This window comes from Solanum stenotomum, chromosome 9, assembly GCF_019186545.1.
Source record: "Solanum stenotomum isolate F172 chromosome 9, ASM1918654v1, whole genome shotgun sequence".
In the NCBI taxonomy this organism is placed as follows: Eukaryota; Viridiplantae; Streptophyta; class Magnoliopsida; order Solanales; family Solanaceae; genus Solanum; species Solanum stenotomum.
The window spans coordinates 36,766,548-36,784,267 of NC_064290.1; positions in this window are offsets into that span (position 1 = coordinate 36,766,548).

Sequence of the window (17,720 nt, forward strand, 5' to 3'; positions counted from 1 at the left end):
TCATCGAGTCATCCACCTCATTACAGTGGACAATCATCGAGCCATCCTTCTTGTTATAGTTGGACAATCATCAAGCCATCCACCTCGTTACAGTTGGACAATCATCGAGCCATCCATTTCGTTACGGTGGAAAAACATTAGGTCATCCATCATTTGCATTTTTCATAGTATTTTTATTTGCCGAGAAGGCCATTGCATTTTTTAGTTACCGAGAGGGCCATTGCATTTTTCATTTGCCGAGAGGGCCATTTCATTTTTCATTTGCCGAGAGGGCCATTGCACTTTTCATTTACCAAGAAGGCCATTGCATTTTTCATTTCTTGAAAGGGTCATTGCATTTTTCATTTGACAAGAGGGCCATTGCATTTTCATTTGGTGAAAAGGCCATTGCATGTAAGTCGCATCTATTCGGAGGTGAAAGATGTGTACCCTATTTATTCCACGTTCAAGTGGGAGGAGACTTGTGTTGAAATATATTTGCATTTAAGTCGCATCTATTCAGAGGTGAAAGATGTGCACCCTATCTATTCCGCATTCAAGTCGGATGAGACTTGTGTTGAAAGATATTTTGCATTTAAGTCGCATCTATTCGGAGGTGAAGGATGTTGTTACGACCCGAGCCTACACCCCAGATGTAACATGACGTACAAGACTCCGAAGAGCCTCATACAAACCTCATAACATTCATAACATAAGACAATAAAATATGGTGCGGAAATTTAAAACTTTTACTTTTACAATCGAAGTCTTTTATAAACATGAGCGGAAGTCTATACTTTGTCTCAAACCATCTAGAACCATAAGACAAAAACTTTGGGACGCAACCCATACAAAAGTTCTAAACATAAAATAAACGACATAAATGAATAGGTGGGTTTGTCCTCGAAGCTATGAGGAGTCACCAATTCTTCAACTCCTTGCTCCTTAGAAACCGATCTTCCAAGAATAGAACTCAAGTCTCCAAACCCTACACTTTGTGAAAAATGTAGAAAAAATGTGGGTTAGCACAAAAATGCACAAGAATGATAACCATGCAAAAATCATGCTAAAAAAGCACATTTTGGGTGAAAACCATGCATTTAACAAGTTTGAGAAGCATCATGCACTTTTAGTATAAAGACATAAGTCACAAGCATATTTATCATGCAAGTCATTGTAACACATTAGAACCATCATCTTTGGTAACCCTAAGTTATACTTGTGAAATGTATGAATGACATCCCATAATACCACACATACTAAGTACCACTTTGAGACCACCATGACATACTTACCATTTTTCATTCTCATCTTTAGTCAATACTCATTAGACAAGGAACATTCACATTCAATAAGTCATGACAAGGAAAGCAACTCATAATAACAATCCAAGTTAAACATTCATCATTACATTTAGCCTTTGAGTTAACATTCTCATTAGCATCATTATAAGCACATTCATTTCATTAGACATTATGACATTGAAGAACACATGTCCATAGCCACTTTCAAAGCCTAATTGTGCAATGCATGAATGACATCCCATACTACCACCCACACTTCATAGAACCTTTTGAGAAGCCATAGTTCATTATCATTCATTGTGGGGGTAAGCCTTAACCAACATAGACCATGTGGAAAATCATGGAAGCCCAGTGTTACCCATACCGAATAAGGGATTCCTACTTGCCTAAGGTAGGACCATTAATTTAGCTTAGGTGAATCCACTAACTATACCTATGTGGGCACATAGTTATGGGATAGGGAGATTGCTACTAGATACCCCGCCTTAACTCACGGATGAGCATCCATCTCAAGAGATTGCTACTAGATATCCCGCCTCAACTCACAGATGAACATCCATCTCAATCCATATCCTCTCGATGCTTAGAATTATTCCCCACGGAGTACTTACCATTCATTGCTTTAGTTCATTATTATGGGATAAAAGATTGTTACTAGATACCCCACCCCACCTCATCTCATGGATGAGCATCCATCTTAAGCCCAACATTCATTAAAATGGGATATAGAGATTCTTACTAGATACCCCGCCTCAACTTACGGATGAGCATCCATCTCAATCCCAGCGTTAATTCATGAGATAGCTCATAGATTCAAAGATGAGAATATCCTTTCAACTAAGAATCCCCATATTGTGACAAAGACCTTTCACAACATGTCATTATCATTCATTAGTATACAATTGAGGATGGCTTTTCAATCAACACATCATCATTAACATAATTATGGAAACTTCATTCATTCTTCATTCATGAGTGTGTGTATGTGAGAATAGCCATTAAACAATATCACAATTGCATTATAGTCATAATCATGTTACTTTCATTGAAATCACAAAGCATGTACCTAAGCATCATGATTATACATCAATCTTCATAATTTGCCCTTCAAGGGCTATGAAACATAATTCATCAACACACCTAGAATTACTACAATTAGGCATGGATAATGACATGATTCAACTAACTGAACCATTACAAGAACAATTGCATACCATTCATCTTTCTACAATTCACCCACATCACATAGTCATAAATTAGGGTAATGAGGAAATCATGGATTCATGGGAGATTTTATCTTAAAACCACCATAAAACAGAAATTCAATCTTAATATATGATAATTAAACCATTGAAAACATTTTGAGAAAGAATCCATGACCTAGAATGAAAACCCTTAGTTTTGGAGAATTTCCAACTTTGAACTTGAAGGTTTGAGGACTTCATGGATGAAAAGTTAACCATGAATCAAAACTATCATACCTTGATTGAAGATTCCTCAAAAATTTGGGTGGAAAAGATGAGTCTTTGAGCACTAGACCTTGACTTCTTCTTCTTCTTCTTCAATGGAGATTTTAGAGAGATAATTATTTGGAGAGAATTTGGGTTCTTTGAAGAATTAATTAATGACTTAGTTTAGGGATCTATTAGGCTTATATAGGTGGTTTAATAGCTAACTAACCAACCTCCCTTAACCCCTAACTAATTACCAACTAACCCCTAATTCCCTAACCTAAAACACTTTACTTAAAATCTTCCCCAGCACACGAGACCTCCACCCACAGACTGTGGGTGGGTCTACGGACCGTACTGGTCCTTCGTGGGTGGAGTACTGGAGCTAAAACTTGCAGGCAGTTGCAGGCCTTGACCCACAACCCCAACCCAAGGGGCGGGGGTCAATCTACGGCCAGTAGATGGCTTCGTAGGTGGCTGCAATTTTGACAGCTTTTGGGGCTGTTTTGAGGTCCTCCTCAAGGACCTATTAGGTAGTCCTTGCGGGGTCGTACCTTGACTCCCTAACCCTAAAACCCTCATTCTAAGTACGGGAAGTCATTTTACAACATCAAACCCTACATCAAACTCAAAAAACTCTAACGCAAGTCTCTAGTTTCACCTACTAGTTTTCTGAGCCGTAATAGATGTGCAGCCTATCTATTCTATGTTCAAGTCGAAGGAGACTTGCGTTGAAATATATTTGCATTTAAGTCGCATCTATTCGGAGGTGAAGTATGTGCACCTTATTTATTTCGCGTTAAAGTCGGAGGAGACTTGCGTTGAAAGATATTTGCATTTAAGTCGCATTTATTCTGAGGTGAAGGATGTGCACCCTATCTATTCCACGTTCATATAAGAAGAAACATGCGTTGAAAGATATTTGCATTTAAGTCGCATCTATTCGGAGGTGAAGGATGTGCACCCTATCTATTCCACGTTCAAGTCGGAGGAGACTTGCGTTGAAAAATATTTGCAGTTAAGTCGCATCTATTCGGATGTGAAAGATGTGCACCCTATTTATTCCGCGTTCAAGATGGAGGAGACTTGAGTTGAAAGATATTTGCATTTATGTCGCGTCTATTCGAAGGTGAAGGATGTGCACCCTATCTATTCTGCGTTCAAGTCGAAAGAGACTTGTGCTAAAAGATATTTGCATTTAAGTTGCATCTATTTGAAGGTAAGGATGTGCTCCCTATCTATTCCGTGTTCAAGTCGGAGGAGACTTGCGTTGTAAGATTTTTGCATTTAAGTCGCATCGATTCAGAGGTGAAGGATGTGCACCCTATCTATTCTGCGTTCAAGTCGGAGGAGACTTGCATCGAAAGATAGTTGCATTTAAGTTGCATCTATTCAGAGGTGAAGGATATGCACCCTATCTATTACGCATTCAAGTCGGAGGAGACTTGTGCTGAAAGATATTTGCATTTAAGTCGCATCTATTCGGAGGTGAAATATGTGCACCCTATCTATTTCACGTTCAAGTCGGAGGAGACTTGCGTCGAAAGATATTTGCATTTAAGTCATATCTATTGGAGGTGAAGGATGTGCACCCTATCTGTTCCGCGTTCAAGTCGGAGGAGACTTGCGTTGAAAGATACTGACATTTAAGTCGCATCTATTCGGAGGTGAAGGATGTGCGTTGAATTTTTTTTTTCGTCCTACCGATGGACATACATTCTTATCCTACCGATGGATCATCTTTATTCGTCTTACCGATGGACATGCATTTATATCCTTCCAATGGATTATCTTCATTCATCCTACTGATGGATATACATTCATATCCTATCGATGAATTATTTTCATTCGTCCTACCGATGGATCATATTCATTTGTCCTACCGATGGACATACATTCAAATCTTACCAATGGATCATCCTCTTTTGTCCTACATCCTACCAATGGATCATCTTCATTCGTCGTATCATAAGAGATTCCACCTTTTTTTTTTGTTTAATTTTGTCTCTACTATTGAATTTTATCTTTTTTTTTAGAACACCCAAGAGGATGCATTCTAAATTAAGCCATAGGTGTGGACTACGTTAACAAGGACGCAACACAATGTGGAACCTTTTGGAAGCAAGTTGAGGATCGACTTCCACCATTCCAACCACACTTTTATATGAAGGTTATGTGTTTGGCCAAAATTGTGTTTGTCAATTTTCCTTGTCCATGATTTCTTTCATCAATCATATCCAACGAAAGGGACAACTGTTGACACCCAATTTTGGCCTAATATTTTCAAAATTCGTAATTTTTAAGTTTTATTTATTCAATACTTCACAATACATTTTTTATAATATTAGAAAAAGATTATCGATATTTATCCTTATTTGTGGAAATTTTAAGATTTTTATCAGTTCATTTTAATTACATTATTTTTTGTCACAACCGGTTGACTACGTTCAAATATTTATTCATTTTGATTATATCATTAGTTCTGTTAAATTATATTTTTACTTGTCATTAGTTACATTCATTACATTTTTTAATTTTCATTTTTTTTGTTACATTTGTTCATATTCATTTTGATATTTGCATAGTCTAGAAATTTATTCAAATATGAATGAGATTTCATAAACAAATATTTTATTAGCTAGTGGTTTTGGCCCATGATTTTAAGATATTGGTATTGTACTATAGGTGGTTTTTGATTTTCTATTTAAGTTATTTCTTAGTGATTAAGTTAGGGGTGGTGAAATATTTTTAGATTAGGTTTGGAAATTTTCAGATTTTATTCATAAAAGGTTTCACTATTCATTAAATTTCTGCTTACCACCACCCCAGAATCCGGCGAAGCTCCGGCAATACAAACCCCCCGACCCAAAAACCCAAGCTTCCTTCCCCTCTCTCTTTGTTTGCTGCCAGCAGCAACAATAATAGCAACCAGCAGCTCCAAAGAACTCCACCGGAGAAATCACCCAAAACCACCAAAACCCCGACCCAAAGTTATCGAAAACGACCCCATTTCCTTGTTCTCCGACGAACCAACAACAACAGCAGTGAACCAGCGAGCCAACTTCAACCTCAAACAACCAGCAACTCCCAACTCCAAACACAACCAACAACTTCAGCCAAATCCCGAAAGAAAACGACCCCTGAAACAATTGGAACTCGACCTCGGAGCTCACACCACTAGATCCTCCTTAAGTTTCACCATCAAAACCCCTTTATCCTTCTTCCTCCATCTCTTCTTCGACCAAAACCACCACCAGAAACAACCCAGAAATGACAGCAACCAAAGACACCACCACGAAACACGAAGCTCCGACGAAAACAACTCCAAACAAGACCCAAAACGAACCATTCGCCATCCCCTTTTCTCTTTACGATATTTTCTTATTTTGCAGGTGTATAAATACAACCAGATCTGCATTTTTGGGGCAAAATCAGACGACCAAATGAGCTCCGAGCTCCAGTTCGAACGAGCTCCATATCGGAAGTGAAACCACCATCGATGAACACCAAGCTCGGGTAAGACATCATTGTTTTGTCTCCATTTTTTACTTTTTTATTTTGAAATGTTATTACTATACTATTTCTTATTATTGGAACTATTTGTATATTGTTCCTTTGTTTGCTAATATTTCGGTTGATTGTTTTACTGTTTTTTCTTCTTAGTTTTGATTATTGTTACCATAAGAGTTTAGTTGCTTTGATAGAATAAAATGTGTTCAATTTTCAATGTTCCAATAATGGGTCACATGCGTTGGTTCCTGTTTAGTTTTCGGTTGTATTATTATTAATTTCATATATCTTTTGTTGGGTTCTGGTGTTGATAGTGATTTGAACATTTGTTTCGATGAATTTCATGTTTCTTCTAATTATTGTTAATTTTTTATTACTTATACACATCTTTCTGCTAGTTTTTTTTACTTGTTGATGTCATTGTTAATTGTCATTATGTTGAATATTATTGTTTCACTGTTCATGAATTCTCAAATTGTTATTTTACCATTTTATCTTTTAATAGTTGTTATTATTGTTGCACCTATTAAAATTGGCCAATGAAAAAAATCTCTTCGTCGGTTTTGGAGGCCACCCTATTATTAAAGATGGAAATTTAGTTTAAGTTTATATATTTTGTTTGTTTAAATTGGCCGATGAAGAAATTACCGTTGATTTCCAAGGCCTCCCATGTTAATAAGACGGTTTTTTATTTTTAAGCTATTATGTAATTCATTTATTTTTATTCATATTTATTTATTATTAACACTTTTACTAAGTGTCTTTACAGGTACACGGAGTTCTTTCCATTGAAGCTATTCGAATGAAGTTCGAATTATACTCATTATTCATTATTTTGTATATATCGATGTTAGGCAAACCTTAGGCCGTTTCTTATATTATTATTTTATTTTATTACTTGTGTATATTTCATGTTTATTATACTTGTATATTATTTTTATCTCCTCAATTTTAAAAAATGAACTAAGTCGGGACCCACAACTGGTTTCGTAGACATTCTTTTAGTTAACTAATTAATTGGTTTCCTAGTTTTTCCTAAAATTAGGTGGTGACTCCTTTAAAATTCGTTTATTCTTGAAATTCTTTTAAAATTGAATTAATTGATTATTTTTCGAGTCACCATGACGTTTTGCCTTATTTGAAAAAAGTAGGGATGTAAATAGCCACGGACTACACATTAAGAATAAGCTATATATAGAGTCATTAACATGAGTCGAGGTTTTAGAATGTGTGCTATTTTACTAATACTTCAGCAGCCTAGGTGTCAAAAAGTCCGCTATTTTATTAAAACTCTAGCACTCACAAGAAAAGTACTATTCATGCTCATGTCTAAGTTACTAGTGTAGCTTTAATCCAAACATTGTATTTATATTAAAAAATTTACCAAACTTGTATAAATTATTTAGATTAGAATTTAACTTGAAAGAACTCATAAGTTTAAAGGCTCCACCTGGGATGTGCTTTGTAGATTATGTGTTTAGGCCTAGAAAATATTTCCTTCTCATCCCCCATATGTGAATTTTCCTTTCCATTTTATTTGAACTCTTGTAATTGTTGTCCTAACGAACTTGAAAATAGTACAGGCTTTCAATTGTCAAACTATTTTTCGATAAAATGCCAACTTGAAATTTGCTGCAGAGCAGATGTATCTTGCTTCAACTTTTTATTACCCTATTTTTCTTTAAATAATTGTTGTGATGTTCACTATTTTACATTGATGAAGTTATTCAATACGACAATTTCCCCCATGTTCTGTGGTTCTTGTCCTTATGTTATTCCTTTTATGTCAATTAATCTAAATTATAAATTTGACAATATTGTTCTTTTATTCATGTACAGGGTGACAGAGTTGAAGAATGATGTTGGCCAACTATATGTTTTTGCTATTGATGTTTGAAAGTTGGTCACTAAAGCCATCTGCCATGTTTTTTTGTGGTCATCTAGAAACCATTGATTTGTTGTTGACTGCTAGACATACTACTGGTAGCTTGATGCTTTTAAGCACTTGGCATTAATAATTGGTCGTTAAAAGTTAGTTTTCTTGTAATAACACTCATATTTGAAATAAAATAAATATTACTAATGCAATATTTTATTTTCTTAATTATTATTTTCTTAACATGATTTTTATTGTCTACTATTACTTCTAGTTACAAGTAGTAATCCTAGTTTTTTCTTATACAAATCAATGGTATTTCCTTTTTGTTTTCTCTCTTTTTTCAAATTAATATTAATTGTGTTCATTGTAATATTTTACACGAAATATGTTCATTTTAATAGTTTTTAGAAATTATAGGTATAAATTATTATTTTTTAAAAAAATAGTTAAATACTTTTTCCAAAATCTGTGGCTAAATGTATGGTGAAACTTTACCCAAAAATAAATTGTCAAAAATATTTGGTAAAAAATTAGGCTAATTTTTATAATGTGACTTGTGTAATATTGAGTGAAGCAATCATTTACAATAGGTCACTAGGGTCTCTTTGTCTTCTTCTTACAAAAAAGAAAGAAGTGACACAATGACAAGCTTTTTATTCATATTGTATTTGCAACCTTTTTGTAGCTTAATTTTTAGTAATTTAAACCACTTATATAAAACAAGATATCCATCAAATGCAAAAAATAAGTTTTTAGAGATTGTAGGACACTTCTGATTGTAGAAATAAATGAAAACATTAACACTACCACTTGGAAATTCACTATCAGCTTGGATAAGTTTACAAAATTCAGCTTGAAAAAGCCGTGTGCAACCACGACTTTTTCATGATGTCGCCCTACCATTGGGATCCATCTACTAAAACCTTTTTTCATCCTCTACGATAAGATGATTCCATTAGATCTGCTCTCACTTTCATTTCACAGCCTCCAGGAGAGGATCATCTTGTTATTAAGGTTTATGGTGCAACTATTCTTTCCCTCAAGGATGAGGGAGCCATTCAGGTATCGGTCCGTCACCATCTACTCACAATAAAGAAGAAGAAGAAAAACCTGATGACTTGTTTTCTATGTATGTATAGTTTCAAGTGAAGAGAATGCTGCGATTCTATGATAAGGATGAACAAGATGTCACATATTTTCATAAGATTCATCCACATGGTGAGGCCAAAGGATTTGGTCGAATGTTTCGATCATCAATCTTATTTGAAGATGTGGCCAAGTCTCTTCTTCCTCGGTTTTGCCCGTAAGTTGATCATATATATATATATATATATTAGAAGGGTGAATGTTTGAGGAGCAAGGAAACAATATATCACTACAAACTTGTCATGATCCAAAGTTGTCATGCCCCAAACTAGAGAAGGCGTGACTGGCACTTGACACCTTATGCAATCGAGTTAGTCACAGAAATATACCAACTGACTCAACTGAGGGCCTAGAAGGTCAGGCATAATAACATCTAAAATACTATGACTGGACCCTTAAGGTCATAATTTGAATATCAATAAGTCATATAGACGAAGGTGGACAAGCCAAATATAATAAGGTACTAGCTAGCCGACAAGGCTACAATGAAGATATACACACATACATACATATCTATACATGCCAAGCCTATGAGGCTGGAAACTGGAAGCTGCAGAAAGAAACCCAGAATATTATGTCTACAATAGCCTCTATGAGTGACATAAGCACTGGTTGGGACAAGGCCCCGATTATATCCAAACTGTACAATAAAAGTAACATCCTATGAGAGCTCCAGGAAAAAGTGGAGCTTACCAACTCACAGCTGAACCCCGAATCCTAGCAGAGGGGTCAATCAGAAACCCTAGCTGGGCCTGCACGCACGAAACAAAAATGCATCCACAGGCAACAAGACGTCAGTACGAATAAAAATGTGCTGGTATGTAAGGCAGAAAATAGATTAATAAATAGTTACTGTAAAAAAGGATAAAGATACCACCTATTATATAATTTAAATATGCATGGTATGCTCGCATAATCGTATGTCGTGAATACATATATATATAGATGCAAATGCATGTCATACCCAACCAAGTACTAGCAATGGTGGTGCCTTTCGGTAGCGAACCGCGATCATATTCGCCAACTTGTGGCCATCTGTGTCTCATACATATAAATATAGGCAATAGGCCCCATACCTTCTGATTATAGCTCGGAAGTAGAATGCATAGCATGTAATATCATGGATTCGTAATGCATTTGTTACCTGAATCATGTTGCCAATCTTAGCTCACTAGGACTCTTGTCCTCATAATCTCGTAATCACTTTCGTATCACATGTAAATATCTCGTGAAACTTATATACTTGTAGATTAAACTGGAACACTTAACTTGGATTTAGAAAGGCAACTTAAACTTAAGGATGTTCATAAAGAGCTTAAATTTCTTCACTTAGTATCTATATATGTTTCCTTAGTAGTTTGTAAAAGAAAGTATTTCAGAAAAACTCGTACTTTAGTAATTTAGACCTACGATTTACATTTAAGAGTTTTGGAGATCAATGTTTTATTTTAAAGTTTTTCAAAAATATAAATTAGCGAGGAAGGAGGACTGATTTCAAATCCATATTGTTCATCCCTAATCTTTTTAAGTTACTACACCTATAGAAGAATAAGAATTCGTACACATGGACCTATAGTCAAGAGAATCAACAAAATGACATAAAGACACCAAATACCCTATCTAACCGAACGAGCAGAATAGCAACATAATAGAGTCACAAAAATACACCAGTTGCAAAATCAATGCCTTTCACAAAAGGTCTTTCTAGTAATAGAGTAGTAAAACAATATTTGTCGATTTAGGATTCCAAAATTCGTTCTCAAAGGAAGTACAATGCTTAGCCTTAACATACCTCAATTCTGAGTCTTGTTGTATCAATATGGATTGTACCCCTTCCTTATAGTATGTAATCTACAGAAAATCATGCCACACAACTAGTACAGGCAGAATATTACCACGGCAGGGTCAAAGTAGCAATTTAGATCTTACTAGCAGAGTAATTAGCTCGCTAGACCCTTTTTAAATGTATGCTTCATTACCTCTTCTTCTCCAAATTACAACCCCAAAATAATGAGTATGCCTGCACAATAATAAAACTCGGCGTATCGCCACACTCCTCCTCTCCAACCATAAAATAACCACAACCAAATCCAAACCATGAGTCGTCAAACCATTAAAGCTAGAAAAATATATGTAATACAGTCCTATAATTGTTCAATATAACCATAATAACTCGAACTTACGGCTTCCAATCACCATCCTGTGAGTTCGTCCAATAATTACGTTTGGAATCACGTCTTTATCTTCATAAGCAATACGAGAATAAAAGGGCAGAAGCTTAACTTAAAATTGATGCAGCTTATAGTATTTTAGCATGTCTCCTCAATTACAAAGAGTCTCCTCAAACACAAGACGTTGAACCAAGAAGAAGTCATTTGAAAATTGCAATGCAATAATAGAACCAACATTACACTTATTTATCTAATAATTAATTACCCATCTATATTTCTTCTTCTTTTCCAAACTCATATCAACAACAACCACACACAACCAAATCATTTCCAAAAATTCCTGCAACAACAACATCAGAAAATACTTCAAAAACATCCTAACATCACATAACTATCAAAATACGATTTTCCAGCCGTCTATTCGTGTTCTTGCTTATATAGCATAGCTATGAATCACTAAATAAAATGAAGGGTGAGAATTATTACCTCCAAACAGAAACAACACCACCTAAAAATGAGACTCCTTCACCACGAAGAATTCTTCAAATCACAACCAACGAGGAGGAAAGAAGTAACACAATCTCTATGAACGTTCCGATGGTGAAAACACGTTGAGATCGTGTAAATCCTTGCTTGGATGATGGGGGAACCTTTAGAGAGGATTAGGACTGTTTTCTTCTTATTTTGGTCGAAAAAAATGAGTTAGAACGAAGGGAAACCAAATCTTATAGAGCTAAACCGACATAGGGGCGAGGGACCCACCTTCACGTGCCTGCTTGTGCAGTCTCACTAAAATTTGAATATCTCTCAATTCTGAAGTCATATAGACAAATGGTTTAATGCGTTGTAAAGTAGACTCGTAGAACTTCGATTTCATATATTGGGGTTCTTATAAAGCTTTATATATTGGGAGAAAAGCTCTAAGACATTTAACCCAAATATCAGAAGGTTTATTAAAGAAACTTACTCTAACCTTTGTCAACTTTTATTTCCCAACTTGCTTGACTTAAAAACTTAACTTACGATCATTGGGCTACTATATCACCTTATGAAACATCCTTATTAGCATATAAGATACTCTTTGTCTTACCCTAAAGGTACTAGTTAACTTAAACCTTCCGAACGGGCGGGGTGTTAGAAGAGACATTATTTTACTCGAACTTATTTAAGGGCATCCTTGACCCATAACGTTAGTTTAATTCTTTCATTTTTAACCACCCCTATGCAAACTTATTCTTCTAACATGATACACCAAGTCATTAAACCTCATACACTCATGCAATGATACACATACTATGCGAAAGAACCACACGGTCTCACAAAAGTACACCCTAGACATGGCGAATAGGATCCCAAGAGATCTTAAACAAGTCACTTGACATAAGCATGACGTGAAAGAAGTACAACAAGATAGAATAGGCTATAAAAGTTACATATCATGGGTGTGAATACTAAATTGTGTCTGACATAGTCTTTCCAACATTATAATAGTGATTGAGACATAACTCATACATCACGTACAAGTATGAAACTAAAATACTAAGACATCAAGGATATGATTCTTGTAGCATAAGGACCCACTGATCTGCGATCAAGCTGAGCAATCCCAAGCAAAGTACGCCCGGAAGGATAAGCGTTGGACCTATATTATAAAATAATTACAAGTATGCATTAGTACATGTAATGTAGTAAGTATGGGGAAATACATAAACACATAGGCATGATCAAATGATGACTTTAAATATGATATGCATGACCAAGCTAAAAGATAGTAAAAAATCTTTAAAGAATTCATGAATCGTAAACAAGATAAACACATATTTAAAACCATTTGAGAAGCTTTCATAAAACCTTTGAGGAAACCGTAGTTCATTTGTAGAATACTTACCAATAATCGACAATAAGACCATGTGAACTATAACATGAAATCCGATGTAACTCTCACACCTAAAAGGGAATTCTACTTCCGAAGGTAGACTCAGTGACATTCATTCATAATTGCTATTATTGATCCACTATCTAGGTCACTTAAGTCAATCCTATGGGGCACGTAGTTTGGGACAATGAGATTGTTTTTAGAGACATGACCTCTACTAATGGGAGAGCCTCCATCTCAAAGTCCTCTTGGTGCTAAGTAAATCCTCACAGATAAGACATAATCATATTCTTATCAAAATATTTGGAAATACACAATTAAACTACTAGTCCAATCATAAGTCATCATAGAGTAGCTCCTTTCAAATAATGATTTCATTAATATGTGAGAAAACCTTTCACAGATCATTGATATTTATTTCAAAAGCATCGTTAGTTCATAAAATATCATTTTCATAAAACATGCATAACTTTCATAATCATAGTTCATAACTTCATATGCTTTGTTCATAATTTCATAGTCAAATCAAGTTAAAAGCATGGGTCCATATGAAATCAATTGAAAACCATGTAACTGAATCAAATCATGCATAATAAGATTGAAAATAAAAAATTGAATCATATTCAATAAGACCCATGGAGATTTGCATGAAACCCTAATGAATTTGAGTGAAATCAATTTAGGAATTTGAGATTCCTTTCGGACCCAATGGATGAAAGAAATCCATTGGTGAAATCCCACATACCTTGATATCAAAGCCCTAAGAAAAATAATAGAAAGAACTCCATGAAGCTTGAAATCCTAGATTTTCTTCCTTGAACTTGAGAGAGAATTTGGGGAAGAAAACTTGAATTTTGGAGAATTGAGTGAATAAGGGGATTGGGTTTGGTTTTTAAGTGTAAAAATGGTTATAGAGATAGTTACAGGTCCAAAACAACGTAATTTAGGGATTAGTTGGGTAGAAAAAGACCAAAACACCATTAATTAAAAACTATCAGAGTGGCCTACGGTCCGTAAGACTTACTATGGCCCGTACTGGTCGACCATAGAACCAACTTGAGAAACCTGAAAATTCATCCAACTTTTATGAGACCTTTCTATAGTTTGTTGTTCAATATACGGTCCATAGACCTCTTCTGTAGAACCCAACTTCAAGTTCAAATTTCACTAAGTCTGTATTAGTTTTACGAAACTCTCATACGGTCCATAAAATACCTTACAACCCGTCATGTTTACTCATATGTCAAAAATCAAAGACATGAATTTATTTTCCAAAACTCAACTCAACTTCTACGACTCCTTTTCTATGACGTGTAGATACTCCTACGGTCCGTAGATGGGACTCGTAAATACAGTACCAGTGCCAAAATCTGAAGTTTTCCCTTTTCAATTCAATCTTTCTAATTTCTGAGGTGTTACAATATCTCCCCCTTGGGAACATTTGTCCTCGAATGACACTCAACCTAGCATGAATTGAGTAGTAGAGAAACTAACAACCAAACATGAATGTAAATCTCGTCATAATGCACATAAACAAGGAGAAATTACTCCAAACTAAATCATAACATCAAAATTCAAGTTTTCATGAACATGCATGCATATGAAAATGACTAAAATGAATGAATTCAAAGAAATGAACCATGAGGAACTAATACCTCAAACTAGAATAGAAGTGGAGGGAAAAAAGCTTAGGATACTTGGACATCATATCGGCTTTGGTTTCCCAAGTAGCACTCCCAACTAATTGATATCTCCAAAGAACTTTAATGGAAGTAACTTCTTTGTTTCTCAACTTTCGAACTTGATGGTCTAAAATCTCTACCAGAACCTCTTCATACGAAAGTCTTTCTTTAACTCTCATTCATTCCAAAGTCACAATGGACGTCCGACCTCCAACACACTTTTTCAATAAAGAGACATGAAATACTGGATGTACCTATGCTAAATTATTAGGTAGCTCCAATTCATAAGAAACTTTACCAATACGCCTCAAAATATGATATGAGCCCACATATCAGGGACTAAGCTTTCCTTTATTTCCGAATCTCATCACCCCCACATATGTGAGATTTTCAAGTAAACCAAATCATTGACATGAAATTCAATCCTCTTCTCCTAACATAAACATAAGACTTTTACTGACTTTGAGCCATTTTCAACCTTTCTCTAATGAGTCAAACCTTTTTCATAGCCTCATGCACCAACTCGGGCCTTATCAAATCAACCTCACCAACTTTGAACCAACCAATAGGAGACCTACACCTTCTACTATAGAGAGCCTTAAATGGTGTCATCCTAATACTAGAACGATAGCTATTATTATAAGTGAAATCAATCGACGACAAATGATCATCCCAATTTTTGACATCCCTTAAAGGTGCAACATCGTGGTTACTCAAAGAATAATCAATTTTAAAAGCATTTAAAGGAAGAAAAGAATTTTAAAAGGAGTCGCCACCTAATTTTAGGAAAAACTAGGAAACCAATTAATTAACTAACTTAAGAGAGTGTCTAACAAACTAATAGATTCTAGGTAAGGGTTAAAGTGATTCCGAAAGGAAGGTATTATGCATCCTTCAAAATCCATAACTTTGGGTCTCGACAGAATTCATTTTTTCAAATTGAGGAGGATATGAAAACAACATGCAAGTATAATAAACATGTGATATGCACAAATAATAAAATAAAAAATAATATAAGAAACAACCTAAGGTTTGTCTAACGTCAATAATATACAAAATAACGAAAAAATATCATTCGAACTCCGTTCGAGTAACTTTTTCGGAAAGAAACTCTAGGTACCTATAAAGACACTTAGTAAAAGTGTTAGTAATAAATAAATATGAATAAAAATAAATGAATCAAGTAATTACTTAAGAATAAAAATCCATCTTATGAACATGGGAGGCCTTGGAAATCGACAACAATTTCTTCATCGGTCAATTCTAACATACAAAATATATAAACTTAAACTAAATTTCTATCAAATAGGGAGGCCTCTAAAACTGACAGAGAGGTTTTATCATTGACCAAATTTCAACTTGAAGTCTAACAATGAATAACCAAATGGCAAAAATAACAATCTGAAAATCTCATAGTTGACAAATATAGCTAATTAACAAATCAACCAGAATCATCAAAAAATTGACACAATCACAAATTGACAAATCAAAATATTTCTAACAGATATGGAGATATAACAACATTAACAATAACCAAACATAGACAACAACAATAAATTATGTATCCAAGTCAACTAATTGTCTATTAAATATAAAACAAATAAATAACAATCATGAAAGTAATAACAACTAACAATAACAATGTATCAATCCAAACAAAAGGGAATAACAATACTATTTGAGCAAATAACAACAGACATAAAAAAATAAATAAATTTGGAGAGTTAACAATAACATCAAAACAATAATAATTTTTTTTATCAAAACAGTAATAATAGAAACTTGAAAATGTACCCAAATGGAAGTGCAAAATAAGGAAAGTCACTAGAGAAACATATTTTCTAGGTGAATAAAACTCTTTTGCATCATGGTTTGGTTGAGATCTAGTTTGCCATTATTGAGCTTAACTCTAGCATTGTGGTGGAGCTCTAATTGGACCGAAACCACGATGGGTGGTTTTCGGTATTGTTTTGGAGCTGGGGTTTCGTGGAGAAAAGGGTAGTTTGGGTGGTCTGATAGCGGTGATGGAGAACATCGTGATGGTTGACTAGGGTTGTCACGACCCAAACTACCTCCGGTGGGGGAACCACTACCACAACCCGACTAAGCAGCTTAAAGAAACTAAACCATTTAAAGATACGGAAGTAGGTTTAAATGAAGAATTAAATAATGAGTTCCCATAAACTCCGAAAGTTTAACAAAACAACCAAGCATGACCCTCACGAAAATTCAAACCCTAGACCTGAAAGTCATTGTACCAAAACTCTACTAATCAACAAGTCTAAGAGAAAGGGGTGAGACCCCAGAAACTGAACATAAGTAAAAGTCTAAATATATAGTCTGAGTCCGAAAAAAATGGACTAAACTAATGATGGATCCATGGCAGCCCGAAAGAACTAGCTCACTCTCAAATCTGGTCTCAATCAATGATCTCCTAACCGAGGTCTGTCAGTAGCCCTCTCCGCCTGAAGATTCCTTGCATTCAACAAAGAAAGAGTAAGTGCAGTATCAGTACACGAGACCATAATGTACTGATAGGATCACACGACTGCTTCAATAAGTGAAATATAATCAAGTTATTACAACACAATAAACACACATATATAGATCACATTATTCAATTATCATTTTGAGAGCAATATTCAATTCCCCAATATCAATAATAGGTAGATACGAATGTAATAATCACAAGTGGTACTCTTATGGAACCCACACCTAAACT